The following is a 23957-nucleotide window of genomic DNA, read 5'->3' as shown; positions in this document are numbered from 1 at the left end:
TGCAGAAGAGCTCAAAGATATTGTTATGTGTATCCCTTGAGGTGGAACCAGGACCCTGCCCCAAGTCTGCACTATTGTTTGTTGACTGCTTCTCCCTTGTTTCTGCATTCCCTCCCTTCCCTGATTATCAACTGTTTGAATCTGCCCTTTGGAACTCAGGGAATGTCATGGAGGTTGAAGGCTATTCCCTACAAACAAGAAATGGGGGACTCAGAAAGGCTTCCATATGCAGGAGCCCCACAGGATCCTGCTCGGTTTCAATGTCAAACCCAGAAAACAAGGCTTTTACAGTAGCTAGGAACTCATTCAGGATCATATCGTTAAAAAACAGAATTCAACTAAGTAAATTTTAAAGATGTTATTGGTTTTATTCTGTGATTCAAGAATTGGGCATCTTTCAAGTTAGCTGAGAGAAAGGTGTTCCAAAGAGTTGTATAAAGTAAGAGAATTTATAGGCAGAAGGGAGCAGAAACAAGGAAGTTACACTAGGCAGAAAGCAGATTGGTTATTGCAAAGTTACTTTCTTTATAGGGAATGACAAGGGTCTATCAAGCAGAGTACCTCCTAGTCTGATCATGGGATTCCTGATTAACTGGTTTAAGATTCCATTTTTGTGAGAGCTAAAACTATAATTAAGTTTCAGTTTGCTGATGTGGGGCTTAGTATAAGTGACTTCATGTTGGGCCTGTTGTATTGCCTTTAATAATATTAAATATTTGTTGCTGTCATATATGTGTGTCTGTGTATACTACAGATATATTTATTAGTAGTTGATCTAATACAGCCAAGTACTGATTTTTATCCTGCTAATTTCACTAAGCTGTAGGGGAACTGAATTTGCCACTCTGAAACATGTCTCTTTGGCATATTAATTATTTTAAGCTGGTTATTTTCTGAGAGATGGCAGACATGGGAAGGGCTCTGAGAACAAAGTAGGAGTTGCTCTTTTGTAAGAAACATTTACATTTGTAAAGGAAATCTCCATTTGTAAGGGTGCCTCCCTCTCTATACCAGGAAGAGGAGAAGGATCAAATCTCTAGAAACTCTTATGAAAAGAGAAGGCAATGACTTAAATCTGCATCACAATCACCCTTGTTTACTGTGACTTTTCTGGTAACTTCCCATAACTGACTTTCTTTACCCGACATCCTCTTTTGTCTTTAGCTGAAGATGGTATTGAAAGTGAGGGCGTTGGCCATTTTGGTGAGTTTACTCAATTTTCCTGGGTATTTACCATGTCTACATGTTATTAAACTTTTGTTTGATTTTTCTCCTGTTCAATTTGTCTCATATCCGTTTAATTCTTAGACCAGTCAGAAGAACCTAAAAAGGTAGAGGAAAATTTCTTCCTCCCCAGCAAAGTAAATATCTCTGCTTTTCCTGTCCGGCATTGTAAGCAGATAAGTTAGGGGGTGCCAGGAGAAAGAGAACCAGGAATGGCTTTCTTGACATAAGAGAAGCCATTTTGGCCTAAAGCATTTTGTGATCTAAGCCTGGCTGCAATGCTTGCCCTTGAACAGGTGTCAGTAATTAATGATCTTAAGGGAACAAAGGAATGCAGGAATGGAGAAAAGGCAAATAATAGTGCAGTGATAAAGCAGAGTCCTAGTTTCCCCTTAAGGGATATATGTAATAATATACCTTTGAGTTCTGTAGGAACTAAGGCTTCCACCCAAGTGAGAATGGAATGATGATATTGACCTTCCTGACTTCAATCAACTAAAGCTTGGACTCTGTTGACCTTTGCCCCAATTCTATGCAGAATTCTCCTCTGCTGAAGCCCCTGCATGAATATGCATGTACCCTTAGCTTAAAACTTCCCCAATTTAGCAGTCCAGGGAGACACTGCTTTGGGAAAGATCCCTGGTGTTCTCCTTACTTGCTGCAAGTAATAATAAATCCTTCCTTCTCTCAGTCTTTGGCTTGCTTGTGTCTATTGGCTCAACACCCACCAAGAGGTGAACCCAGTTTGGGGGTAACAGCAAGAGGCAAAGATGCAGTTGATTTTTAAAAGTTCACTTTTTCTGATTAAATAAATAACACATGTGGTAAATATTCAAGTATTACAGAAATGTTGATTTAGAATGTGAACTTGTCTGTAATCTCTCTCCTCCACATAACGGTGTAAACAACTGGTAAATATAACATTACAGATGTGTTCTCCTATGTATTTATATTTAGTAGCACATATAGGAAGAGGACTCATTAAGAGCTTCGGCTTTGAAGTCTGGTGGTCTTAAATTCTGACTCTACCATTCACTAGCTGATGCTCTGTTTCCTCATTTCTAAAGGGATGATAATAATATACCTACCATATCAAGGTGTTGGGAATAGTCAATGAAATGACACATAAGACGCTCTGTACACATGGCTTACATTAAGTTTTCATTTAAAGTTAGCCACTTTTTATGCTTATGTAATATGCGTTACGTATTGTCGATGAAAATTCAATTAACAATCAAGTTAAGAAGAACAAAAAAAGAGAATTTTATTTGAGCCGAGCTAAGGATTATAACCTGGGAGACAGACTCTCAGAAGCTCTGAGGACTGTCCCATTGGTCAAGAGTTAGAAATGCAATTTTATACATTTTTGAGGCAAAGAATTATGTATCAGATTGACAGGTTAACATTATACCTAAAGTTCATCAGAGATGTTTTGTTCAGGTATGCACGTATAGAGCGAGATTTTAGGTCAATGCAACACCTTGTATAGGATGAGAAAGAAACAATAATCTTAAAATTACAGTGCTGGTGTCAGAATGTTGCAGGAAGAGGGACCCCTTCCAGGGCCTGAGAGTGGGCTGTTGTCTAACACTCAGGAATGAATTGTCCAAAGAGACACACTTGCTGACAAAGCAAAAGACTTTAGTGGGAAGGGGCACCCGGGCAGAGAGCAGCAGGGTAAGGGGACCCAGGAGAACTGCTCTGTCATGTGGCTTGCAGTCTCACGTTTTATGGTAATGGGGTTAGTTTCCAGGTTGTCTCTGGCCCATCATCTTCCTTGGCCCGTATTTGGTCTGACTCATGGTCCTTTCTGGTGGCGTGTGCATCTCTCAGCCAAGATGGATTCCAGCGTGAGGGCTTCTGGGAGGTTGGCAGAGCATATCATCTCCTCCCTCCTCCTTTTGGCCCCTCCCGGATTCTTCTGGGTGAGTTTTACTACCGGCTGGCGTGTCCTCCCTCCTTTCAGGCCCTCCCAAATTCTCTCAGCTTTCAGAGGCAGCGCTGTGTTCCCTATCGGGCCCTCTTATCACGAGACAGCTCATGCAAGTGGTTATGGTCATGCCTGGCCAAGGCGGGTGGGTTTGGTCAACAGTTCCCTAAGGAGAAGACAGGGACCATTTTTCTCAAGGTTGCTTACACCCTCCTGCCTTGAGGAGGTCTGGTTAATATACATGCAGGTGCACATTGCACACTGGGAAAGGCCTACCACAAAGCAGGGCATGTGGAGGCCTGTTGTGTGTGTTTTAATTCTGACTTTGATTTTTCTGCTGTAGAGAAATTCGTGATTTTTCCTCATCAATATCAATGTGATAGATATGAGAATTATAGAGAATTTTATTTTTTCCTATTTAATCATATCCACCTTGAAATTCTTTTCCTATTACAGGTATTCCCCACTTTTTGAAAGTTTGCTTTATATCACTTAGCTTTTACGAAAGACCTACATTAGCAGCTGTTTTGCTAACCAAAAGAAATCTGAAGAGGATTTTTGCTTTTATGAAAAGAGAAGAAAAGTGACAATAGCGGTCAGCATTTGTTCAGCAGTGAGACTTTCCAGGGCAGCAAGCACCCTGAGCAGTGGGAATGATACCACCAAGGTCTTCCCCCGGAAATGCACTCAGCATCTCAGCATCCAGCTGCCATAGCTTTGAACTGTGTCTGTGAGCATCTGTGCTTTAACTTGATTTATTTTGTGCACCCATTAGCAAGATGTGTCCTAAGGTAATTGCTTCTTCACTTTACTCCATTTTGGCTTATGAAAAGTTTCATAGGAATGCTCTACTTTCAGATAGCAGGGGAAACTATATTATATATCCCAATAATATATATATATTAAGTGTAGGCGTTTAGAAGAGAATTCTCCAAATGTGCCACTTTTGCATGAGGATTATTTTGAGCTAAAGGCATGTTCAAGAGAAACTACTGTCCTTCCCTCAACTACCTAGAAGAAATTAAATTGGGGATTTTTCCCAGAAGAAAGTTATTTGGGAGATATATTTTATCTAAGAGGCCCCATGTATATGGCAGGGAAAACATCTAACAACCCAACATCTGCTCTTCTTATCATCCTGTGAATGAACCTCCTGCCCTTAGAAGCCCCAGGCCCCCATCCCATTCCTTAGCTCAGGATGGCATATATGTCTCATTTTACCTTTCTGTTTCAAAACCTCTCGTGTAGGTGAGTTTCCCATATGGATGAAAATAAATTTAATTTTCTCCTGTTAATCTGTCTCTTGTTAATTTAATTCTTAGACCAGCCAGAAGAACCTAGAATGGTAGAGGAAAGTTTTCTTCCTCCTCAACAATTATAATGAGCAATTTCTTTTAATGGTTGCACGTTGCCAGTAATACTATAATACTGTATACATGTACCTCACTTTATAAACAAAGCTTGCCCAGTGGGCATTAACTGTAGTCCCGGTGGTATGTTGAAGGTTGTTTATAGCAGCTTGTAAGAGCTTATGGTCACATCTCTTCCTAACTCTGTGCCCAGCTGACATCGTGTTGGTAGCTTGAAACCAGCCATGGTAGGGGTACGTATACCATGGAAATTGGCAAATACTGCATGAGGATCACCTTCCTTTTCCCCACCTTCCCCTCCACCCCGCCATTTACAAGTACACCCCTGTGTTGTTCTCAATTTTTTGTTATAACATATAATTAACGTATATATTTGCACACTGGTCAGGGTATTTCCAAAGAAATATCCTTAAAAAAAAAAAAAAAAAGAAAGAAAGAAAGAAAAAATCTCCACCCCAAAACAAAACAACAAACACCCCCTGTAAAATGTTTTTAATTTATTCCTGCCCGTAGTTACTTCCTTCCTCCCACCAGGTAATGAATCAGAAACTGAAGGAAAGTGGTTTGACCTCTTTTTAGGACATCCTTCCTCCCTTCTGCCGGATCCCACGGATGCTATTCCTTGTTTCAAGGAATTAGGGTAGCTTGGCCTTAATATCGTCATTACTTTCAATTAATGTAATGGTCACAGAAAGGCTTGATTCAAATCTTTTGGCTTTAGAAATAACTATTAGACGTTCACTGGGGAGGAAAAAAAGATGCCGTTCCAGACATATTTCCCTTCAGTTTTTTCCTTCTTTAAGTGGATGGGTCATGGAGGGGAGGCGAAAGGAGATGCAAATTTGTACCCTTACTAAATTCTGACCCCCTGCTTATTACAATGAGAAAGTTGCTAATCGCATCACAAAACAAACTTCTTTTCCTTTAGTCTCTGAACACAAAGTGGGCTTGTAAAACGCAGATTAGTTCTTAAAGGTACAAAGAGATAAACAATGGAGAAGCTCTGTCAAGGAAACGTCAGGCAGACTAAGCAAAGATGAATAAAGAAGAAAGTAAGCTAATCCCCTGAGGTCACTGCTGTCACCACTTCTCTGCCCTCCACCCCACGCAGGAAGGCATTGTAAAAGCAGCATAGAATGGAATGAAACGGCTAGTTTGTGCTGAACGGTTTTGTGCTATTCATACTTACCCTACTTATTTTGAAAAACTCAGATAATTCACTTGACAGTTTTAGATAGAGCTGTCACTTAGGGGTATAAAGGAGGAAGAAGAAAAGCCTAGGATCTAAGATCTGGAGTAAGTCTGGCTGAGCAGCCTGAAAGGAACGGGGACCAGGATAGAAAAGAATATGTTGAAACCTCATTTGCAGATCAGGGCTGCACAGTACATTGACTTAGTTACAACCTGAAGTACACAGTGCAGTTTTAATAAGAACACAGTTATATAGTTAGTTTATAACAAAATTCCAAATTAAAATCTTCAAATTTTAGAGAACAAAAATATGAAAGCGACCATGAGTATCCAGAGTCTTATTTTAAGTAAACATGAGAGCAGATAGAGGGGGGAAAATAGAAAGAAGAAAAACAAGTAATTTCATTGACTATTTCTTAACATCATAGGATACTTCCACAAGGGCATCGCAGACCTTTACGTGAGAAGTTAAGACCTCCCTGTTTTCCTCCTGTTTTTATATTGAGATTAATGTGATTTTCATTCTCATAAAGGGAAAACAGATTTTGCTAAAGAATTATGTTCTCTGCTTCTAATTGCTTGGAGAGCAAAATAGTTGAAGTCAGAGTGTGTTTACTCTGGGCTGAGGTGAGTACAGAATTGTGAAAAAGGTTGAAGAAATTAGAAAATTGGTGAGCACTAAAGTTGTAATCTTCTCCAGGCAATGCTAATAAGGACTTGGCTATACATAGATTTTGAGGAAACAAATGTGGACTTGAAATGCTTCTTACAACGTGAGAAAAAGTTGACTTTAACCAAACCATTTTTTGTTTGCACTCGTAACTTTTCAGACTTAACCTTTTGGTTCCAGTCCATGAAGTCTCATCCCCCGTGATCCTTTAGCAAGCTGAGTGACCTCCAACAAAACTCAGTCACAGGTGACATTTAAATAAGCAGGAGAACTTTTATAGGGCTGTAGTTTTTGGACTGTCATTATCTATTATCAGCATTTATTACTCCTGTAAATAAATATAGAAGGTGCTTTGGCCGTGGCTTGAGTGGGTGAGATTTTCTAATATCTCTCTCCAGGTAGATGCTGGGATCAGGGCAATCCTTAGCAAATCAAAGCTGGTAAAAGCAGAGTGATGCTGAAAATATTTGTAAGATATCAACTACACGTTTTCTTCATCAGTTTGTGACAGTGACAATTCCTGAATGATTCTCCTGTATACAGGGAGAATATACCAAGTCCTGTGTGGTTACAGGAATAGAATGGTTACACCATGTAACTAGTATAATTCTTTTAAGTAGGGACTGCTTCGTCTGTTTCCTGGCTAGTGTGTATTTCACATACTTTTTTTTTTTGGTTTTCTTCTACACCCTTTTGGCATAATTTTCTTTGACTTTAAGGTGTGCTTATTTTTAATGTGAATAACAGTTAGCATCCATGATGATAAAGATACTGCAAGAAGGCACGAAACAGCCAAAGTAAACAGAGCTGTGGCCATCTCTAGCGGACTAATCACAGCTCTAATGAAATCATAGTCTTGAAGTTTAGGCTGAGAACTTTGCCAATTAGTTAAAAATGCACAATTACTCCTTTTTCTTCCTATCATATAACCGACGATATTGTTGTCCTGATACACACACACACACACACACACACACACACACACACACACAGTCCTGAGCACCTTAGTCGTTTGAATAGTCCTCCCTTGTTCCAAATAAAGGGAAACTTTCCAGCTTTCCATCAGCTGTTCTGCCTGGTTTTCATGCTGACTAAACAGGATTGAATGTGGTTGGTGTTAGTATTGGTGGTCAGGGCTGTTGGCTTGCATGTTTTATTTCCATTATGCTTTCCAGCTGCTTTCATATTTCCAAGATCTTCGAAGCAATATCACTTCACAAAAAATAAAATAAAATCTTTCCTCACTGCTCATGATGTATGGGAACGGGAAAAGGAATTTAAATTCTTTAGCATTTGAGTGATCCTAGAGGTCCTTTTTTTTTTTTTTTTTCCTTCGGTACGCGGGCCTCTCACTGTCGTGGCCTTGCGGGGCACAGGCTCCGGACGCGCAGGCTCAGCGGCCATGGCTCACGGGCCCAGCCGCTCCGCAGCATGTGGGATCTTCCCGGGCCGGGGCACGAACCCGCGTCCCCTGCATCGGCAGGCGCACTCTCAACCACTGCGCCACCAGGGAAGCCCCTAGAGGTCGTTTTTTGTATCTACTATGTATAAAATGTTTACGGCATTTCATTGGAACAATGAAGAAATGGTTCTAAAGAAGAATTCTATTTTTCTGTTTTTTGTTGTATAGAAGTAATAAAGAATTTAACTAACACAAACAAAACTGCCCTGAAAACTGAATTTAAACCATGGGCACAGAAACACTATCAAGCTATTTCATAGGATGGATACTGACCGTGGCTACCCTTTCCTGATCTTTTCCTGTGGGCCACTCACTGAGTTTTATATACACGACAATCTTTGCACTTCCCAACAGTAGTGGGAATTGGCTATGAATTATGATCTTCATCTTCCTCACGAAGAAAAAAGGCTGGGAGAGATGCAATAACTTGTCCATAGCCTTAAAGGCAGTAGGTATGCAATGATTTACTTATTTATAAAATATAAAAATAAAAATAATAAAACTAATCTTAAGCAATAAAATACTATTAAAAAGATGGGTTTGAGAGTGTGAAACATTCTGGAAAGGAATGTATTTTCCTGGAAAGGAACAGCAGTCAGTCTCAGGGGCCTCCCGCACAGCCTCACATTTGGGCAAATAGATGCTTTTATAAAAGAAGTGTTTGGATCTTTAGTTCATGGCTCGAGTAATGTCTTCCTCTGGTCAGAAATTAGACCCTTAACTGCATAATGTTCTTTCCTGTGTTCTCAGGTTTTGAGTGGACAATTTGGGGTGTCACATACATTAATTAGTGTATAATCTTCTGGACTCTTCTGGAATCCATTTTAACTCTGAAGCAGTTCTTCTGAAAAGCAGCATTTCCTCTTCTGAAAATATTTAACCTAATTTTAATTTAAATTGGGAGATTTTACCTTTTAGTCAATTTATGTGCCTTTTCTATATCGCCTCCCTCCTCCCCAGATCTGACCCTGACAGGTTTATTCATCTGTTGAACTACAGTACACATCTCCCCACCTGAGGCTCACTTTTTGGAAACAAAATCTTTCAGTCAATATTTTATGGAGATTTTCTGGCCTGTACAAATACTGGGACATTGCATATTTTTAAGCTAGAGCACTACTTATTTTTCTGAATGTGCTTTGAACTTGTGTATGAATGTTTGCTAAGGGATGAATTGAATCCTCCAAGAGCTTAAAGCAGCCTCTGTATGTGCAGTGGTTACATGATATTAAGGCATCTACCATGAGGAGGAAAAAAGTGACTAGAAAATGGTCAGCACTGCTAGGACACACTGGAATTCAGGGATTATGGTTTATTTCTTTCTATGTTCCCTGAACATGAAACTTTTCCTGCCTGATATTAGCATGTGCTTGTTTACTTTTTAATTGAATAAATGAAAGTAAAAGATTTTTCAAGTAGCAAACCAGGAAATACTTTGACAATAAATTTCCTGATTAAGTTATATGTTGGTACATATTGCTGTTACTTTATTATTAATATACATTTTATTTTTTAAAAAGCTACTGAACAGCCAAATACAAGGTAGAATGTAATATCTTAATTTTTTATTCTCCCCAAATGCATTTTATATAAGTAACGTGAAGTTTTCCCCCTTTCTGAGCCATAATACAATTCCACATCACATATGATATTTCTTGTCCCTCACATTAAGGCCTTGCAAGATTAAATAGTAAAGTGACAGTGTGGTTTAGCATATAGTAGCCTGAAATGGTAGGTAAAATAGCTAATCTTGATCTTATTAAAATGATTAATTTGTCGCTATTAGAAAAATTTTAACTACTTTATGTCTCAAAATCATCACAGAAATGTCTTTGGAATTACTCTGTCATTACCATATATGATGGTGTTAACCACATTTTAATAGATCTTCCTTTATATTTTTAAAAACTCATTTAATTTTCAGTTCCATGCTATACATATGCTTGATTTTTAAAATGACAGGCTTTTGCAAGGTGAGCTGCAGCTAGGGTTAGAGACTTCAGTGCACGTGTGGTTTCATTTGTTACAACTCCATGCTCTTATTCTCATTAGCTATTTGACATTTCTATTCCAGGAACTGTTGATTTTAGCTATCAGGTTACCAGTTATAGAATTTGAGTTTGTATTCTTTTTTTTTTTTTTTTTTTTGCTCATGAGTCCTCACAAATGTAGTTTAAAACAGTCATTTTGCAGAAAGGAAAAAAGGCACGGTGGTTTATTTGATAAATTATCAAAGCCTGGAAATTAAAAAGAAATTAAAGATACTTAAATTAAAAACAGTAGGTTTCCATTAGTAAGCTTTGTAATATTAATATAATCTAGTAACGTTTATTGTGAACCCTCTGATCCTGACAGAAACTCGGTTTTTATTATTATTTTTTTGTTTTATTTATTTATTTATTCTTTTTTTGTTGTTGACAGTCATTTTATAGTGAAGTTAAAACAGAATGTAGGGCCTCCCTGGTGGCGCAGTGGTTGAGAGTCCGCCTGCCGATGCAGGGGATACGGGTTCGTGCCCCGGTCTGGGAGGATCCCATATGCCGCGGAGCGGCTGGGCCCGTGAGCCATGGCCGCTGAGCCTGCGCGTCCGGAGCCTGTGCTCCGCAACGGGAGAGGCCACAACAGTGAGAGGCCCGCGTACAGCAAAAAAAAAAAAAAAAAAAAAAAAAAAAAACAGAATGCATTCCTAGGTTCAGATAAATCCAGTTTTCAATGATATTTTATTCAGATTATACTCATCATGCTTTCAAAGAAGAAATAAATCATCACAGTTCTTCCATCAAAGTCAAATAAATGAATGAATATTTCACCACCAAGTTCACTATTTTGATATATTACTTTAAGACAAGACCCAAAGCAATACACAGAAGCCTCAATAAGTTTACAAGTCAATTGACTGCCAGTCTCTATAGATGCTTTAAATAGTCTTTACTAAATTACTGAGGAAACATGTAGAGTCTATTGACCAAATTCCCAAACCTTCTGTCACTCATTTAAGAGGCACTAAAACAATGATATGAGGTTTATTTAACCATTGTTCTCTGCCACTATCAATAACTAAGAAAGATAAGTAAACATTGAAAAGACATCAGAGGGCCCTTTACAAATGTCTGAGTTCTTGGAAAAGCTTCCGGACCAGTAGAAGAGAAAGAAAACTCGTCTTCTCCACCCCCGCTTCCCTCTTCTACCCTCCTCCCTCTCTCCCTCCTCCTCTTTGATATCCATGAGTACACCTGTCTTTCAGGTGGATGAGGGGCTTGGTTTCTTTAGATGCACTTCCAATTCAAGAGATCAAACAATGTGAGGTCCCTTTTCTAACCTTGAGGCGGGGTAATGACAGACAGATTTTGCAATAGGCTCAGGCCAGCCTTCACACACTGGCTGGTTATCCACATCTCCTCATTCCCACTCGTGAGCCTGGCAGACATTTCCCCATCTGAGTCTCACACTGTTTGCCATCACGTTGCTGCTCTTTCATAGGATACAGATTCAGGTGTATTACAAGTTAAAAACCTGCCACGTGTGAATGTTAGCTTTACCTATCAGCAGGAAATTCAAATAGAATTTACTGGGGATTTATGCAAAACATAGGGCATTGGCATCTCTGAAAAAAGTACCTTGAATGATGAGTAGGCCAAGAGGGGCAAAAGAGCATTTCAGACAGAAGGTGGACACAGCCTAGGGAGTGCCAGGGACTTCAAGATGGTCAGGGGGCCAAGACTGGGAGTGGAGGTGAGCATGGACTGGGATGGCGGAGGAGACTTCACAGGCATGGATTTTGCAGGGCTTGGCTGGCTGAGTCAAGGAGTTTTAGCTTTGTCATGAACATGGTGGAAAGATATGGAAGAGTTTTAAGGTGTGTCTGTTGTGGGTTAGAATGTCTGTGGATGGCTGGGTTGACTGGAAGTAGGGTGAGTGCTGACAAAGCTCTGAGCAGATCACTCTGATTCCACGGTGGAGAACAATGGGAAGAGAGCCAGCGCTGCTGGGAGACGCCTTTCTGTGTCTGATGAGAAGTGAGCGTAGCTAGGACTCAGGTGGTGATGCTGCTGGCAGAAAGAGTGGATGCATTAGATCTCTAAGGTCCTGGGAGTTTCAAAAGTATGTGAAAAGACAAAGGAAAGTCATTTGATGAGTAATGGAAGAAATACTGAAGAGAAACTGGGAATGATTAGGATTTTTTTTTTGGTATGTGGCATGAAGCCTAGTTTTTAATGTGAAGTTTCTAATCTCTAATGCACAAGAGGCAAAATGCTATAATTCAATTTAGGAAACCTGGAAAAAATATCTAACTCAAATCAGTTTATATCCAACAATGTATTATACTGAGAAATTAAGATGAATGTTCTTTTTAGACAGTTAATTTTAAATATCTTATATCATTAGGCCAAGGAAGATATATTGTTGTATTTGTAGCAATAGTTTAATTGGAATACGTAATCAAAATTACAGGTCCTTTTTTTTGAATTCTTTTCTTACAGTGTGATACTATGATACAATTGGTGAAATTACTCTTATTTGACCCATAACATTAAGGAAAGTGCAAAGTTGAGAAGCCTGTATAAATTGGTCTACAGGGTGCTGACATGTGTTCTCCATGCCATCTAAGTTGTTTAGAGTTTTGTTAATTAAACCACAGTAAAAATAGCAGCAACAACAAAGTTACTTGTGCTTTTGGGGCTTTTTCCTAAGTGTAAAGAAATTTTTTCTTAATAAAAATGTGTGTGCTGTGGCTGACAAGTCATCACTCAGTTCCTGCATTGTGCCTTTAAGGACTATCTTTCTTTCTTTCTTTCTTTCTCTCTCTCTCTCTCTTTCTTTCTTTTTCTCTCTTTCTTCCTCCCTCCCTTCCTTCCTTTCTTTCTTTTTTTTACTTTTTTTTGTTAAGACATGGAACTGATTCCAGGACTGTCAGGGGGACGATGAGCATGTTCTATTTCTTTCTAGAAAACTCCAAGGTCATCCTCTCTTTTCCAGGCTTTTATTTAAAATGTGTGTTGAAAACATAAGCTGTTTTATTATTTCTTCTTTTTTGTCTTTTTTTTTTGGCTGCACCATACAGCTTGTGGGATTTTAGTTCCCCGACCAAGGATCAAACCTGGACCCCTGGCAGTGAGAGTGAAGAATCCTAACCACTGGACTGACAGGGAATTCCCTTTTTTGTCACTTTGAAATGCACATATTTTCATCCTCCCCGCCCCTCCCCTCTCCTCCCCACAGCCCTGCTTCTAGTCCAAGGACCTGTAAGGCAATTCTGAGTCCTTTGCTCAAAAGATGTTGGTTGATCCTCCACGGCTGCCACCTTAGGGACGTCTACAGTCAGGGCTCTGCTGCTTTTCATGTGAACCCTCAAGGAGCAATTTGAATCTCCTCTGCCATGTATTAAGAGAGTTACTAATTCTTTCAAAGAACCTAGGTAATATTATGAAATATTCATTTAAGCAACACTTCCCACCCCCAAACATACACAACTGCCTAAGATCCTAAAATCCTGCCTGGAATGTTTGCAAGGAACTGGGTTAGGGGACACAGAAACCGCAAGATTAAACCTCTGAGGTTGAAATTTTCATCAGTTCCCCTATAAATGTAAATTTGTGGTCTGAGGTGTATGGATTTCTATCCATACCTACAAATTTTGTACTTATGATTTTTGAGCCTATTTCTACCTCTCCTTTGGAAAATACCCTTTTCCTCATTGAAAGGTCATTTGAAATTTTCAGTGTGAGTAGGAAGGTTCTTCTTATTTCATAAACAATTAGACTACTTTACTAATTAAAGTCATTTAAAAATTTTTAGTTTCTGAATTTAATTTCTTTTTAATTAAAAAAAATTATTGGAGTATGGTTGCTTTACATTGTCATATTAGTTTCTGTTGTACAGTGAAGTGAATCAGCCATATGTATACATATATCCAGTCCCTCTTGGACCTTCCTCCAACACCCCCCCATCCCACCCATCTAGGTCATCACAGAGCACCGAGCTGATCTCTCTGTGCTATATAGCAGGTTCCCACTAGCTATCTGTTTTACACATGGTAGTGTATTTATGTCAAACCTAATCTCTCAATTCGTCCCACCCTCCCCTTCCCATGCCGTGTCCACATGTGCATTCTCTATGTCTGCATCTCTATTCTTGCCCTGCAAATATGTTCATCTATACCATTTTTCTAGATTCCACATATATGTGTTAATATACGATATTTGTTATCAAACGACATTTGATATCGATGTCTCAAGGCAGGAGAGACTCCATAGAACAGGACTTCCTAGATTTGGCAGCATGACAGAGTCTCCTGGACTTTGCAAAACTACACATTCCCAGATTCCACTTTACACCTAACAAATCACACTTCTGGGGTGGGGCAGGGGTGAGGTTTGAGAGTCTGCATTCTTAAAATGCTTCCCTAGTGATTCTGATGTAACCGTCCACTTATTTACAGATTGCCTTTGGGAGCCCTGTAAGCCTCCGGGGGCGGGCAGTAGTATTAATGTACTTAAACGTCCTCTATCTTTGGAAATGGAAACCATTTTAGGATGTTGTTATGTGCAGAATTGTGTCCTCGTCCCCTCCCCACGGCATGCCTTGAAATTCATATGTTGAAATTCCAACCTCCAGCACCTCAGAATGTAACCTTATTTGGAGATAAGGTCTTTAAAGAAGTGACTAAGTTAACATGAGGCCATCAGAGGGATGCCCAAATTCAGTAGGACTGGTGTCCTTACAAGAAGAGGAAGGGACAACAGGGCACCAGGACACAGAGGGACACCCCTGTGAAGAGGCAGCGATAGGGCAGCCACCTGCCAGCCACGAACAGAGGCCTGGAACAGATGCTTCCCTCACGACCCTCAGGAGAAGCCAACCTTGCCCACACCTTGACCTTGGACTTCTGGCCTCCAGAACAGAGAAAAAACACATTTCTGTTGGTTAAGGCCACTCAGTCTGTGGTATTTTGTTATGGAAGCTCTAACAAACTAATAATATAGATGTTATATACTATAGGGAAAGGCTATATAACAGTGGAAAAATAGTTTTTAATTTTGGTGGCCGTCATGTTAATTAAAATTTTTTTAAAAATCTAGTATCAGGAATTAAATTCATTATTTTGGGTTCTCAGGTATTGAGTTATGATAGGATGGGATTAAACATTTTAAAAATAGAAGTCTGTCTATAATGAAGTTTTACCTTAAATCTGAGAAATTAAATGGAAAATCCACTTTTAATGATTGACCATATACGCTTAAGCAACGAATTGTGCTCTGATGAATTCAGATAGTCACATGTTGAAGGTATAACTATATCAAGTTACTAATAATCAAGCTCATTGATTATAAGATTTAAAATGTAGAGTGGTCTAATTGTTGATTCAGCTGAGCTGCAAGGCCATGTTGTAACTTTACAAATAGATAAAACAAAAGAAAGACCTCACCTTGTCAGCAGTCTGTAATCTTGCTGGAAGGAGAGAGAACACTGAATATATTCCTTAGCATAAGGTATAATATTAGGTTCCTTGAAAAGAAATGAGATCGACTTTATAATCATAACTTCTTGGGACCTAATTTAACCCAGTGCTGTGTGTGGAGTTGTTGTTAATTATTTCAAGCAGAACTTTTGCAGGAAGTTCTTCCTATTCTCTCTCTTTTCCTCTCCCCAGGACTCCCAAATTCACTGCACTTTTGACAGCATACACATTTATCACAATATATTATAAATATCTGTTTATGTCTCTTAAAGACCATAAATTCCATGAGGGTAGAATCACACCTGTCTCTTCCTTAGTTTTTCCTACCACTCCCCACAATACCTGGCACATTGTAGGTGCACAATAAATATTTGTTTAATAAATAAATGTATAACTGAAACAAGTTTAATTTAATATATTTTACTGATATTTTATGTGATAAAGGTAAATGTTGAAGTGAAATTTAGAAGAGGAGAGGTCCTTTCAGGTAGATAAATAATATCTTTGTATCAATTAACTAAAGCCAACTGATTACATAAAAACACTTGTAGAAAAAAAGGAAAACAATGTTCTTTTTCTGCAAGACATTTACAATTTCATTAAGGAAATAATGCATATATACAAAAAGTTAATTCAGAATAGTATATGGAAGTTTGTATATGAAAGTTTGTATAGTGCATGAATGCTATGCACTATTTTTTACAATCATACTTTATTAAATTGATAAAGATTTCACTAAGTTTTTAAACAGTTTATACTTGCTTATCTATTTCTTGAGTGCATATTTGGCTGTTGGAAATGTAGGAGGGTTAGCCCGAAAATCTGAGAGGTTTTGAGAATCCACTTAAGTAAGCTCAGAAGAATGTTTCTTTAGAAGAAAGACATTCTTAAAGAAAGACATAAGTTAAAATGGCATCTCTGCATAGATTTCCAGAATACCCACTTGAGGCACATGTGGATATTCTGAAAATAGTAATAATCTATGGCAGAGTATTTGGAGTTTGGCAGCATTGAGTAAAATCATTACTGAAATGTACTTAAGTTGTGTGCTTTCTTGATTCTCTAATGGGACAGAGACAGTACTATACATTTACCAAATCATTTTCTTTTTGTCTTGAGCATATGGGAAGATGTATTTCCCAGCTCCTTTGCAGCTAGGTAGTATGTCATATCACCAGTTGTGGCCAATAAAAAATCAGTGGAAGTGATGTATGCATTTTTGGATCTGGTCCATAAAATCCTCTCACCCACAGTCCTCCTTTCTTCTCACAGACGACAGGTGTTGAAGTGTAATCCATGAGATGGAAATAGCATTGTCTCTGAGTTCCCACTGGGACCTGAGTAACTCACCCACCCACAAACTAAACTGTCAATCATATTTAACTATTACAGGAGAAGTAATATACTGTTTCAAGCCACTGAGATTTTTCGTCTTCTCTTTTTGTATTTTTGTTACAACAGCATAGCATAGCTTACCCTGACTAATTCAGTCTGCATATTAAGGGTAAATAGATGTGTTCCTTCTATCGCTCAGCATTTATCATATGCTATGAATTGAATTGCTCTCATGTCGAAATAATACTTTCCTAAACTTTAAAGTCTTCATTAATCCTTATCAAATTTGGCTGTATACTTTATTTTCCATGTACTGTGGAGAGCTTTGTGTATTTCTAAATGTTAGGCAACAATTGTAGGTAGTTAAAAGATAAATTAAGTGAAAATAAAGCAAGAATTGCCAGAGGTTGAAGAGAGTTACAATAGGAAGTAAATGGCAAATTCTAAGGGAATAAAAGTTTATATTTGGTAACTCAAATTGGATTTCTTTTTTGTTTTAGAAGAATGAACTTGAAGGAAGAACAATTGAAGAACACTTTTGAGGGTTGATTCAATGTTTTTTTTTGTTTTCCCTTTAGTCATTTTTGCAGGGCTAGTAAATGAAGATGTAGTCCATACAAATCAAAGGTCACAGTGTTTTTAATTTTAAAAATTTAATTTAAATAATTAATTTTAAAAATCACTTATATATCACACGGTTCAAAGTTCAAAATACACAAAATTCTGTATTTTGAAAAGCCCCCCTCCCACCCTTATTCCCCAGACCCTTAGTTCTTCTTATCAGGAGCAAGTCAAGCTACCAATTTCTTATTTATTCTCCCAGAGGTTTTGTGTATTTACAAAGAATGATATATCTATATCACCCCCATTTATTTTTTAAAGCACACATTACTCTTAACACTTAATTCAGCAATGATTTTTTGATATCATTTAAAATATATGCAGAATTCAAATATATCTTACCACTTCCTCTCCTAACACCTTGGTTTGAGCCCGTGTCATCTCTTGTTTCTATTAATGAAATAGCCTTTTGACTAGCAGATCAACCAGCATGATCCTTTGGGAAAACAAAGTCAGATCATATTACCCATTTGTTGTGGACCCTTTGATGGCTCCCCTGTCATACTCAGAGTGGCCGCATTCTTTGCCTTAGTGTACACTATGACCTGATTGTCCTCCTCCCACTGACTCTCAGATCTCATCTTGTACCTGTCAGCCTCATCATCAAGTAGCTGCCACACCAGCCTCCTTGCTGTACCTTGAACATATCTCAAGGATTTTGTACCTGTCCTCTATCCCTGGATGGTTCTTTTCCCAGATAGCTACATAGGTAATTTCCTCACTTCTTTCAGATCTCTGCTCAAATGCCACGTTAACATGGGGAACTTCCTTGATAACCCTAAGTAAAATAGCAACAATCCTGCCCCCCACATCCTCCTTACATTTGGTTTTACCCCATTGACACAATATTGACATATCCATTCTTATTTGTTTATTGTCGGTACCCCACATAAGCTGAAACTTAGTTTTGTCCATTGTATTCTCTTTGCCTAGAGCAGTAGTTGGGGTCCAGGTGGGCACACAGGTTGGGTAGTGAAGAGTCACTTCTGAATTATACAAGACAGTCTGAGGTTGGGAAAAAACACACCTCAGTAAGTGCTCAATAAGGTTTTGTTAAACAAAATAAACAAATGACTTGCCATATTAGTATGTAAATGTGTATCTCATTCTTTATTTAATAGTTGCACAGTATTCCACTTGTGCATGGAAGATATGTACATACCTTACTATACTTAATTAGGCCCCCAACCGATTGATATTTAGGTTGTTTTCAATCTTTTGGTAAAAAGAAAATACTGCAAAGGATAACCTTTTACATACCTATTTTTAAAAACTAGATTGCCAGTTTATTATAAAAGAATACAACTCAGGCCAATTAGATGGAAGAAACGCATAGGGCAAGGTATGGGGAAAGGCCGTGAAGCTTCTGTGTTCTCTGTGAGCACACCACTCTCCCCAAGTCTCCACATGGTCACCAATCTGGAAACATCATACGTACATCATTTAAAAATATTTAGGTAATATGGATCTCTGGGATAATTTCCTAAAGGTAGAAATGCTATGTCAAAGGGATGTGCCTTTGTGATTTCATTAGATATTGCTAAATTGCTTTCCAAAGAGATTGTATCAACATATAATTTCATCAATCATACATAAAGGTGTTTGTTTCTCCACACCTTCAACAACATCGTGTGTTACATTTCCACATCTATGTCATAAGACTTCTTTCCTAGGAAGACTGTCATATTCTCAAAAGTTGAATGAATTCCAAGGAACATATGGAGAGACAGCATTTTCTAAATCAGCTTCTCAATAAGGTGAAATGACTAGAGCAAGGACAAACATGACATGACACATCAGATTAAAAGAAAAACACTGAAGATGATAATTAAATGAAAAATTAATAGGAGAGAAATTATTGGAAACATTTACCAACATAAACCTCATGCAAATAAGTATAGAAAGACTGGGCAGAGACTTAAAAAATTTTTACTTAGTGTTACCACCTCAGGGTGTTGAAGTTTTTCTACACATCTAGATCGTCCCTCCAGTTTTCATTCCCCCCAATCTAGCATAAATCTGAGGTAGACTTTCAGAGACCGACAGTTTCTTTCCTGGATTATTATTTTTTGCTTCAGTCATATACCAGCAGGATTTCTCATCTGGCATTCTATGAAAGAATTAAACTCTAATTATCTAAGGCAGAGGTCAACAAACTTATTCTGTAAAGGACCAGGTAGTAAATATTTTTTGGCTTTGAAGGCTGTGTGGTTTCTGGTAACGATTCAACTCTACCATGGTAGCTCAAAAGCAGCCATAGACAATGCATAAATGAATGAGTATAACTGTGTTACAATAAAGCTTTATTAACAAGTTGGGAAACTGGATTTTGCCTGTGTGGCAGTAGTTTGTCAACACCTTCCCTAAGGTACAGATGAACATAATAAATGAAGCACTATCCTATGCAATTAGATGGCACTAGCTATCGCTTATCTCTGGGAGAATTGAGAAAATAGTCACTCAAATCATTTTTTATATGGCTAATTCTTTTGCAAACTGTAGATGAGAAGGGCAATGGGACCTAGAAAACCACCTTGTAATTGAAGTCAACTAATCCCAGTGAAACCTAAACGCTGTGCCTCTGTCAATGGCGGGCGGTGGTCCTCTTCATCCCTACTTAGTGTCTTTGGTCTGCGGCTCCTTTAATTCCTCCTTGCCCAGCCCTGAAGTGTGGTTGAAAATACATGCTGCTGCATCCTGTGTTCTCTTTTTAATTCCCTAGTTCACCCATGGCTTGATGTTCTCATAACTTAATTGATACCAACAGTATTTTAAAATAACCCCCTAGCCCCTCTAGTAGCTTTTGTTAGTTTTGTGCAGTGGGTGGAAAATGAACGGATGGAGCACTGGAGATATTTCTCACTCCAGGGGCAGGGGCAACATGTGATTTCTGGGAGAAAAATCAGTGGCTAGAAGACAAAAGACCCAAGCACAGTAGCATGGCATGTGGGGTTCAGGTGGGCACACAGATTGGGCAGTGAAGAGTCACTTCTGAATTATACAAGACAGTCTGAGACTGGGAAAAAACACACCTCGCTTGTCTTTTCATTTCCTTTCCATTTTTTATTTTCTGCAAGCCTTCTAGTCTTTTCTTTGTACTTTTATGTCTTTTCCAGAAGCACATAGGCTTGAGAGAGGAAAAAGTTAAAACTTAAGCTAGTTGGTCTAGTTTCTGGTTACTCTTCAAATGATAGATTAAGTATGAAAGAAGTTCAAAACCATTGAGTAAAGTTGGCTTTTGTATTATTTGTAAAATTTAGTTATTCTTTATTTCCAGATAGCACAAATAATGCATTGTTGGTTTTACTCTTAGAAACATTTACTTCAGTTTTCAAGTCAGTAGATAATGATTATTTTATTTGGCTGCATAAATGCAGAGGTAGCATTTTGAACCCATTTGAGTATTTTATCACTATCATGAGTCTGAAATACAAAGATTTTCTTAGAAATAGAGTGACCCAGAATTCCTGTCCTTGGCCTTTCTTCCCAAATCAGGCCAAAGAGAAATAAAATACCTAGTCTTTGATCAGTTAAAATACTGATAGTTGGGAAAACAACAAACAGTAGATTGTTTTCCTACCCATTGTGAAACAAAATAAAATGTTTACCTATAGGGAACACTAGATCGTCTTTAAGTCGCTCTCTCCTATCTTTTCTTCCTATTTTCTTGATGGACTCAATCTCTTACCTGAGCAAACATCTTTCTCTGTTTGGCTTCTATTCTCTGAGTGGACAGGACAGTGACCTATTAACTGCAGTGTGGGCTCTGACTTTTTCAGGAGCAGGAATTTGAAATACAACTATTATCCATCATATTTCTCCAATTCTTAGCTCTCCTTTACTTTTAAACACTTCACAAAATGGAAAACCTATTTGAATAAAAGCAGGTAGTTTTTTTGGAGATACACAAGGAAAAGCTATGAAGAGAAGTAGGGTATTTTTCTTTAGTATGTGGCTGCTTGAAAGTTGGTGTTACATCAAGAGAAGTTTTTGAAAGTTGCTGTTACATCAAGAGAACTTTTTTGTTAAGTGTGATTAGAGTTTGGACAAAATCTATTTCTAACATTCTCATTAGGGAAAAAAAATAAGGTATCTATAGCTATATATTTATAATAAATTTCAGAGGGCAAGTATATATTTAAACCTATATTAATTGCACATCAAAACAGGAGGCATATGTGGTGGGTACATTCCAAAAGGTCTTAGAATTACAATAAACATTCCAAGTTTCATATACTTATCCAAATTCTCTCATCAAGCATCCAGGATGTGAAGCTATGAGAACAGGATTTCTTGAGAGAATACCAATACATTCCAGTCTCTGGGAGACTCAGAAGATTCTCACTCAATTTATTATTACTTTGGCTGTAAACCAGAAAGAAATGATAGAACACTAAAAAAAAGTACAAGATGGAAAATTTGTTAAAATATTGAAAAAAATTTGTGCTTGGGCCTCCCTGGTGGCGCAAGTGGTTGAGAGTCCGCCTGCCGATGCAGGGGATACGGGTTCGTGCCCCGGTCTGGGAGGATCCCATATGCCGCGGAGCGGCTGGGCCCGTGAGCCATGGCCGCTGAGCCTGCACGTCCGGAGCCTGCGCGTCCGGAGCCTGTGCTCCGCAACGGGGGAGGCCACAACAGTGAGAGGCCCGCATACCGCAAAAAAAAAAAAAAAAAAAAAAAAAAAAAAATTTGTGCTTGATTGGGGTAAAGCTTAAGAAAATGCTATTTATCTGAGACAGTTTCTTTACTACTTTATGCAAACATGAAATAGCATACTTTTCATTTTTAGTGCAATATCTCTGTTCTACAATAAAGGCGATGAGGGGTACAGTTGCTTCTGAAGTACCTTGAATTGATTTGGTAGATTGGTTATGCTCTAGGTAACAAAATAATGGCCTGGGGGTTTGACAGTTATTCTACGAACCTATTGGGATATTTTATTTCACGTCTCTGCTTTGCCATCTGGCCCAAAATATTATTGATTGTTTTGACAGCTAGCCTCACTGAACAACTACCCCAGGCACTGAATTGTCTCTTATCCATCCATCAATCCAACAAAGAGATAACTAATAAGGACCTACTGTATAGCATGGGGAACTCTACTCAATACTCTGTGATGGCCTATATGGGAAAAGAATCTTAAAAAGAGTGGATATATGTATATGTGTAACAGATTCACTTTGCTGTACACCTGAAACTAACCCAACATTGTAAATCAACTATACTCCAATAATTGTTTTTTTAAAAAATCCATCAAAGAAGGTCTTTTTTTTAATCTTCATTTTCCAGGGAGAGCACCAAGGCTCAAAGAAATGAAGTGATTTGCTCAAGGACTTGTAATTCAAGTCCAGTTCTGTTTGTCTTTAAAGCATCTGTTCTATCCCTCTCTAACTTAATTCACCCTTTAAGATTTTTAGTATTCTGACCTATGCCCTGGGTGACTGCTTGGGTAACTTTTCTAAACAGTATGTTGATAGTAATATGCATACATACCTATGATATTTGCTTGAGAGGAAAATGTACAGGGCAGGGACAAGTATGGATGAATTGGGTCTTTTACAAGACTGGAACTCAGTAGCAAGAAGCAATGTAGACCTAAGCTACGATCCTTACTAGATGCAGGTTAGGTATCTTTGGTAGTATGGTGGAGTCCTTCCTGTCACTACGATGCTATCAGCACTGATTTTACTCTAGAAAAAAATAGACATGGAATGACACTTTTCCCTGAGTGCTTACACATTGTAAATTTGCAAGGTACTAGGATCAGAGGTTTACAAAGACTCATGCCACTTAAACCATATTGCTTTGGATAACTTAGACACTGCTGTTTTAAAATCTACTAAAGCAGGGCTTCCCTGGTGGTGCAGTAGCTGAGAGTCCGCCTGCCGATGCAGGGGACACGGGTTCATGCCCCGGTCCAGGAAGATCCCGCATGCCGTGGAGGGGCTGGGCCTGTGAGTCATGGCCGCTGAGCCTGCGCGTCTGGAGCCTGTGCTCTGCAACGGGAGAGGCCACAACAGTGAGAAGCCCGCGTACCGCAAAAAAAAAGAAAGAAAAAAAAAATCCACTAAAGCAATGATATTATTTCTATTAAATGTAAACAGTTCAAATGTTCCGACTTAAGTCTGTAAAAATATGTAGTGTTCCTTCTATTTCATGTTTATTTCAGATACAAAAGCAATAATACAGTTAATTATAGTTTCCACCATCATGTGCTAGGAGAATTAAGGCTTATGCATTACTCTATGAGTCTCAAGTTTTAAAAAAGTTATTAAATGTATTGTTGTTTCTCTCAGCAAATTTTAACACGTTTGGGCTCTTTGACCCTTTGTACTATCATATTGTTGTCACCACTTTGGACATGTTTCTTTGTGTATTTCACTGCCCCTACCATGATGTATTGCTCTTAATAAGTATAATAAATATTTTTTAATAAAGCTGAGTCACAAAATGGTTACAAAACTCTTTCCCTGGTATTCAGCTCATTAATGGTTATGAGATCAGCATGTCCGACGGTAAGTGCATCTTTTAATTTTCTTGATCATCCCTTAGTCTTATTTACTGTGGGCAAGTGGCTCCCATGGATTGCTTTCTCCACATCATCGGTGGGAAACTCTGCAGCTGTGGCATCATAGGTGGCATCTCTGAACCTAAATAGCTTCAATTTGGTGCTCTTCCTCCAAGCAATTTTTCTT

Source organism: Mesoplodon densirostris, chromosome 1 (genome assembly GCF_025265405.1).
Source record: "Mesoplodon densirostris isolate mMesDen1 chromosome 1, mMesDen1 primary haplotype, whole genome shotgun sequence".
Lineage (NCBI taxonomy): Eukaryota > Metazoa > Chordata > Mammalia > Artiodactyla > Ziphiidae > Mesoplodon > Mesoplodon densirostris.
Note: the sequence above shows the minus strand (reverse complement) of the source record.